This window comes from Pteronotus mesoamericanus, unplaced genomic scaffold, assembly GCF_021234165.1.
Source record: "Pteronotus mesoamericanus isolate MK-2021 breed Mesoamerican mustached bat unplaced genomic scaffold, CSHL_Meso_final scaffold_85, whole genome shotgun sequence".
NCBI classification, from domain to species: domain Eukaryota; kingdom Metazoa; phylum Chordata; class Mammalia; order Chiroptera; family Mormoopidae; genus Pteronotus; species Pteronotus mesoamericanus.
In genome coordinates this window covers 40,677,953-40,685,812 of record NW_026555329.1, presented here as the reverse complement: position 1 = coordinate 40,685,812, position 7,860 = coordinate 40,677,953, and the positions used below count along the sequence as shown (strand labels likewise).

Sequence of the window (7,860 nt, the reverse complement as noted above, 5' to 3'; positions counted from 1 at the left end):
CATTTAGCAGAATGGGTTTGTACCTTCTTATAGACAGACATTGTAGGAACAGAGGGAGGAGTGTCTTAAATATTACTGAAAATGTTCCTCTTTTTTCCAGCTTGGTTCTCCAGGCATGAGGATGGGCAGATCTTAGTGGCTCATAGCTTCTAGAGAAAAAAATCCACATACAACAGCCACTAAAGTCACATTTTCCTCCAATAGTTTAAGCATTACATTCTTTAGGTAGGTATAGGAATACTGTATTGCTAAGCAGTAGGCAAGAAATTGATTGCAAATTTCTGTTTTCTGTTTGACACTTGCCCAAGTGGTGCCAGACAAGCACACAGAATTTTATGGTTACTTGGCGGGTGGTGAGGAGAGGCATGAGAGGACAACTGGTATTTTGCATCTGAGGTAACTTCCTCTACTCACTGGTCAGGAAGTATATGAAACTGCACATTTTATTTATATATTATCGATAACTGTACATCCTGTTATTATTTATGGTGGGTAATAATCACCCACTATGAAGCTTCCAGAGGTGTGGCACAGCTGAGCCTGTGGCTGACATCAAAGAGGAGAAAGGAGCAGTTCTGGGTGGGCACAGTGGATGGCTAACCCCAGGCTTTGCTGTATGAGCCAAGTGTGTCTTTGGAGTGTGGCACTAGGAGCTGCTGAGGTTAACCTTGGACAGGTCATACTGATCCTGCTTTCCACAATTGCTTCTTTAACCATCACTATATCTGCATATTATGACAACTATTGTTTAATCAGTTTTCTCTTTTCCTATACAGAAAATAGATATGATTGGTGTGGTCAGATGCAAATTTAGAGCTCTGAGATGCACTTACATCACTGTATCAGTGATGAATTTAGCAGCTTAATACTAGAAACGTTTATTTCCCAACACAGATGAACTGAGTGTTCTGGCTCAGGGTCTCAAAAGGCTGCAGTCATGGAGTCAGCCTGGACTGGAGTCTCTTCCAAGGTCACTTCAATGGCTGAGACAGGATTCGGCTCCTCCTAGGCTGTTGAACTGAGGGCCTCTTTCCTCACAGGCCATTAGCCAGAGGCCTCTCTCAGTTCCTCGACATGCAAGCCACTCACAACATGGCAGCTGGCTTCCCTCTGGGCAAGCAAGCAAAAGAAAAGACTGCAAGACAGAAGAAACCAGAGTCTTTTTTTCTTTTAAAGCCACAGTCTTTTCAGGACAATATCAGAAGTGACATCCCAGTACTCCTGCCATATTCTACTCATTCAAAGCTCTGGTCTATATCAAGGGGAGGGTTACGGAATGAATACCAGGAGGAGGGGATCCCTGGGAGCTATCTTGGAGGCTGCCCACCAAAACAACTATGCTTTTTGAAAACATTGGATTACAATATCCTTTCAAATAGAAGGGTTTTAAAAATTACCGACTTTACCACATCGCTGTCAGAAACCTATTGCATATTGCCCAAACATAAGATACTATATTAAGACAATGATGACACTGATGTAAGCCACTCTTGTAGCAAACAACCTTGTTTACTACAGAACATTTTTAGTGATCCACTTTCTTACCTAGAGTTCAGCTAGCTTTCACCTGAGTTTTACCACAGCAGTTGCCAACAGAATCATAAAATGACACAGTTAACGAACAATTTTTGTATTTACCTGGCCCAACTCCTTCCTTTTACAATGTGGAAACAGTGAAAGAGGAAATAACTTGTTCAGGGACACACAACTTGGTACCAGTATAGCTAAGTCCACATTAGGTTTTGGTGAACTTAACATTGGTTTTAGGACAGAGCTAATGGCACTGCCACACCTGGGTGGCCTGAGCATGGATGAAGATCAAGAAAACTAGGATGGAAAATAAGGTGAGGGAAGAAAAAAGTGAAAGAGGAAAATTAGAGAAGGAAAATTCTGAGAAAGAAACAAGCAGGGCTGCAAAAGAGGCAAGGAGAAAGGCTAAAAACATATGCACTGCAGGTACCACTGGGGGGCTCCATGACTTTCCAAAAGAGCTGCTTTAATGCAGTAACACTCTGGGGCATCCATACATTGTAGTGTGCTGTCATTGCAAGGCAGCGGAGCACCTGGTTAAGACTAGACTCTAAAGCCAGAATGTCCAGGCTTGAATCCCAACCCTGCCCTGGGCTCAAGTGACCTCTGCAAGTTACTTAGCCCTACTTTCCTTGTTTTCTACAATGGGGATAATAGTAGTACACACTGCATGGGATTGCCATGGGATTAAATGAGTTAATCACTGTAAGTGCAAACAATAGTGCTGGGTGTATGGAAAACTAAAGTTATTCTCTGCCCTAAACTGGGTTTGAGGATGGAGTGAATCTTGGGATAGAGGACAGGGTAAGGATCAGGGATGGAATAAGGTGTGTCAGTATGCAGTCAGATAAGAATACTATGTGTATTACCAAGCAAATCAAATGAATCTTTTGCCCACTCAGGCATCTTTTTAACCCTTTTCCAGATCATTCCCCTTTATTATGCTCTCTTCAGCTCCTTGTGCAGCAGCTGTTTGGTTTTTCCTGTCATTTATCCTCTTGGGACACTAATCCCCAACGTATAGAGCTGAAATGAAATTAGGACTATGTAATAATTTTATATTATTACAAGTATTATGTATATCAAAGAAATTTTTTTTGATGCTGTCACTGTTGCCCCATTTCCTCCAGAGCTTTTTCCCTCCGTTGTCTTTGTTCTTTTTATTGAAGGAATATTCATATGACAAAACATCTGATTAAACAATTGTTTTTCAAACTAGAATTTGCTGAATACCTATTATGTCCTAGACTTTGTGCTGTGTTTTAAGTTGACCCTTACAATAACTTTGTGTATTAAGTATTGCTATTCTACCTGCAGAGATAAGGAAAATTATACCTAGAGGAGTTGTCACTTGCCGGAGATTGTCATGTTTGCAGTCCTTCACCAACTGAGTGCCTCTGCATTGTAGGCACAGGACTGACCTGGACTTCACTAGGCTCCAAGCACCAGGGCTGAGGTCTGAAGAGAAAGACCCATTCCAAGCAGAAGCTGGAGTTGTTTAAGGATGGCCTTTATGAGGTTGTAACATCGGGAAACAAAAGCAGTGCTTCAGTGCCCAGGGGACCAATTGCTACATAGAACTAGGGCAAGAAATGAAGAGGGTAGAGTGCCTTTTTTTCACCTCAGAAGTTTGCCATGTGGGTGCCCTGGAACGGAATGTCATCAGGAAATCAGCCTTACAGTGGCTGGGTGAAGAGGCACCCTTGGCGTGCCAGAGCGCAGAGCAGAAGAACATGCAGTACAACGCCAGGCAATGAAAGGGTTGCGAATTGTACAGAGCATGGAGTTGCGAAGTCTGAAGTCCTTTACACAGGTGGGAATGATGAGGCAGTGAGAGTTTAATTACGCTTATCTGTGGCTCTGTTTTATGTTAGTCTGGAATGCAGTCACACAAAAATAAGACAAATTGTCCTCAAAAAAATTATTTTCTGGAGTCAGATATGCTAACATAATTAAAATGTAGCAATTACTATTACAATAAAACACCTAGGAACTTAGGAAAGACTTCACAAATGAGGTAACAAATGCAAGGCTCTGAGGGATTAGCAAGAGTTTGCCAGATGAAAAAAATGGGAGGAATAATCTAGATAAGAAGACTCTTACATGCAGGGGTTTCATGCTATAAAAATTCTCTGAAGCATGGAGAATTAAGTTAGGGGCAGATTATGAAAGAGCATGACAGGAGATCTGGACTTTATTTGATAGACAACAGGGAACCAGCCAGACTTTTAAGTAAGGGTGTCATGGATTCACATTCCTTTTTTTTTTTTTATTTAAGGTAATTTAGAGGGAAATTTGGACAACTGAGAGGTGAAAGGTACCCAGGGGGTAGGATAGGGTAAAGACCAGGATCAGAAGAGTGATGGGATTGAGGAAAAACTATGCAAAGACCCCATAGCTAGAGATCATACTACTGTTTCAGGAACTGTGGTTTCAGGAACAGAAGGTTCTGTGTGGCTGGAGCACATTTGGTGGGAGGAGAGGATGGCAGCAGCAAGAGAAAGAAAAGAGGCTGCTCACTTGCACACGTGGAGCTGTCAGTAGAAGTGGTAAGTCAAACTGAAGTTAAGGGTAGTGCAGAGTTGTCAGGGCCTTGAAGGATGACCTTGGGCCTTTTTTATTCCTGAAACCCCTCCCTGGCACTGGGGCCGGAGCCTGAGAGTGGGGAGAGGGGACCATGGGCTACATAACTGTTTTCTTGAATTAAACTAGACAACTGACCCAAGCAAGGCTCAGGCCTAGTGAGAGTGGAACCTGCAGTAACTGGAGAAATGGTCAAGTCGGTGATACCTGGTGGTCCAGAGGAACCTCTGGGAGAGCAGGCTGCGGAGCAGAGCAGATTGCTGAGGATCCTGAGTGCCAGGCTGAGGGTCTTGGACACCCTCTAGGATACAGTGGAGCGAGGGCCCCACAGCCTGACCTACGCAGCCTTCAGGGTGTTTGCTCAAATACAACACATTTAGAAAAATCGCAATTCTTCTTACATTTCAGTTAATTCTCCATAATGTTCCCAAAGCGGAAAATAAGCAAATTTGAACTAATTCTATTCTCTAGGACCAGAAGACCCAATTCCTACTGCGAATAGAGAGCACCTACTTCACCCAAAAGGCTCCCTTTCTAGGGGCTGTTTGGAAACAATGCTTGAAAAATAAGAAAGTAAAAACAAAAGGAAATCATCTCAATCATCCCAACTGGCGAATTTCGAAGAAATTTAAGTGTTTGAAAATAAAAAGAAGAAAAAAAAAACCCCCACAGACGTTGCACAGAAATCTAAACCCAGGAGAGTGGCATTTAAGAACCACCCTTTTATTTTCTGAACATCTTTTGTAGCCAAATCCCAACCCCCCTCGTCCCCGGAACCCTCCCAGCCTCCGTCCCTCCATCCCTCCGTCCCTCTCTACCCGGCGATTCCTCTCGCCCCCCGCCCCCCGACAACCGCCACCTCGCACGCTGGCAGGATGACGTTGCGTGGCGGTGGCCCGCGCTCAGGTGAGCGGCCACCCAGCCCCCGGAGGCGCTGCCGGCCAGAGTGCATTCGCTGCCGTCGCCACAGCAGCAGTGGCGGGAGGGGTGCTGGCCAGGAGGGAAGGGGCGGGGTATCCCAGGGAGTGCGGGAGCCAGAGGAGGGAGAGGAGACGCGGGGAGGGGAGCAGCGAGGGCGGGAGCGGCGGGGGCGCGCCGGCGCGGGGCCGGCCCAGCTGCTTTCGGGTCGCCGGCTGACGCGCGCTGCAGTCGGAGCCTCAGACGCGCGGGCGCAGGGACGGCGCGGGGCAGCCAGAGGCGACAGCTTCGTCACTATCGACATTGCGTGCTGGGCTCCCAGGCCACCGCTCCTGGGCTGAGAGGAGGGCGCCGTGTTAGAACGTGAGTAGTTCGATGCAAGTCTGGTGGTGACACTCGGTCCTGACTGGGGCTTTGACTGAAGCAGAGCAGGGCGCGGGGGCTACTGTGTGGTCACCGGGACACCGGCTCGGGCTTTCGCAGAGCATTCTCGCTGCCGGCAGCGCTGCGCTGGCTGTCCCTGAGGCAGCACGAGCCTTGTGGCCAACTTCCTGCTTTGCCTCAGGCCCCCCGAGCCCCCGCCCCCGCCCTGGGCCCCCGAGTGAGGGCACAGCTCCTGCACCTACCACTGCCCAGGGTGGCGCGGGCGGGCGCCCATCACCGCCTCCTGGCTGTGGCCAACTTCTGCCTCCGCGCCGGAGCCCCACGCGTTCGGGAAACCCTGCCTGGCCGTCTCTCTGTGCAGAGTTGGGCCTGGAGCGGGTGCTGAGCCGGACACTGGGCTTCCCGGGCGCAGACACTCGGCGCGGAGGAGGTCACGCCCCAGTGCCAGCCGGGGAGCGCAGGGGCCGGGCCGGCGCGCTCGGGCGTGTGCGCCTGTAGGTCCCCGCGGGCACATCTGGGCGTGGGCTTTGTTCGTGTGTGCTCACACCTGCGCGGACCGCTGGAGTTCTGGGACGAGCCGACCTCCGCTGTTGCAGCCGAAGGGAACTCGGGGAGACTAAAGGGAACGGCAGGGTGGGGGCTTTCCTGGGCTTTGTGGCCCGACAGGTGCGGGCCGCAGGGGATCTGGCGCCTCGCCCAGCCTCTGTGGGCTGTTACTTGTTGGGGCTGGCTCGCCACGGCTTGGGGCTGACTGGGAGGAGCACCTTCCCTACCCAAGTACCCAAAAGGGGTTCCTGCCCATGCATCCAAAGGCGATATCTGGCAAGAGCTTAGGCCGGGGAAGCTGTGCTGAGCCGGGAGAAACTGCCGGTTCTGGAGCATCCATTGCGCGGCCAGCACCTTCTGTGCCGGGTCCCTCCACGCCGCTCGGGTGGGAACCGCAGCGTACTGGTCCCCAGTGGATCGCCAGCTCAACCATTCGCAGCCCGCATCTGCCAGCGCGCAGAGAGGGGGAGCCAAGGAGTCGTCATTTCTTCCAAAGCGGTGTACACCCGGCAGCAAGCGGCGCCGGTGTGTTTTCTTGGGTCTGGGGGACTGGCGAGCAAGCTGTTCTTTCCTTCCCTTCGGATCGCCTTCCCGCCCGCCCGCCTCCCGGTCCGCAGCCGCATCCTCTACCCCCGCACACTCACTCCCCTTCGCAGCGGAGGGCGGGGAGAAAGGATGCTTGCGCTGAGCGGTGGCCTCTTTCCCCCACGCAGCCTCTCCGCCTTTTCGTACCAACAGCTCCAGCCGGAAGCCACAGCAAGCGCGGAGCTGCCTGTCCGAAAAGACGAGCATGCTTTTCCCGCCGGGCCCCACAGGTTTAACGCGCAGAGGTGCGGTTCCGAGGTGCCCTCCCCCGCCCAAGGCTCTAGCAGGAGGTGGAGGCGAATGAAGTAGGGAGGGAGTCGTTCCGTGCAGTACCCGGAGCTCCCCCTGGGGCTATCCTGGGAAGGCTCGACGGTAGCCGCTGAATACAAACCTAAGGAGGCTGGGCTGCTTTGGGATGGGACTGTTTTATGCTAACCATGTCCTGTTATGAAAATATTGTACTAATAGCTCATGAGTAAATGAGACCTTCCAGAAGTATTGAAATGGGTTTAGACAATTGGATGCTTTCTACTTTAATGGTAATGACAGTCAACATTTTTTGAAAAGCTTCAGAAATGCAGGGTGCTGGGTATCTTACACGTATCATCTCATTTACTTTCCAAAACAATCCCACGTTAAAAACTGGGAGATGGAGACTTAGAGAAGTCGAGTAACTTTCCCAAGGCCACATAGCTAGGAGGAGCAAGGGTTAGCTTTTTGCCCCTACACTTTGTCATTCAAAACTGTGAAAATGTGGCCTTTTGGAGGCTTATCATTAGTTTAGAGGAGGCCTGAAACCACTGAGTGTTCACAATCAGGGACATATTATAAACCCATTTAATTCTAACCCCTGCAGACCTCACAGTAGCAGGCAATATAGTAATTCAGTGAATTGTATTGTGTAATAGCCTTTTATTGCTCTCTAATTCCTTTACAAGTTCCTTTATTCTTGTTAGCTTTTAAGTACTTGGCTGTTAACCCACAATCCAACTAGTTACAGTCATTGGACTATTCTCAGTGACCAGGACCCTCTGTCATTACAGAGTGGCTGAGAGGTTCCTGGCACATGACAATTTTTGAGAAACCTTTTAATTTATGTAGTTATTTTCTTTTTAAATAAAAGCCAATGTTTCCATTTGGCAAATGTTTCTATTTCAGGTTCCCAGCCCAGAATCTCTTTTGTAGATCTTTTTGACTGAGGGAGATTTACTTCTCAAATTGGATGTTGAATTTGAATGGAACCCTAGTGTAAAATCTTAGAAAAGCATTCGATATCCTAAATATATAAGACTGTGGAGTGCATTTGCAAAAATG

At 49.0% G+C, this 7,860-nt stretch overlaps 1 protein-coding gene across 11 annotated transcripts in view; it reads left to right on the top strand.

The window, feature by feature from the left end:
* The first annotated feature begins 5,264 nt into the window (after window positions 1-5,264).
* Window positions 5,265-7,860, top strand: part of NRCAM (neuronal cell adhesion molecule) — a 308,117-nt gene continuing 305,521 nt past the window's right edge. For all 11 annotated transcript variants that reach the window (XM_054564304.1, XM_054564303.1, XM_054564299.1 and 8 more), the window contains exon 1: window positions 5,265-5,394. The gene's annotated coding sequence lies outside the window, so the exon portion shown is untranslated. The remainder of the gene's footprint in view (window positions 5,395-7,860) is intronic.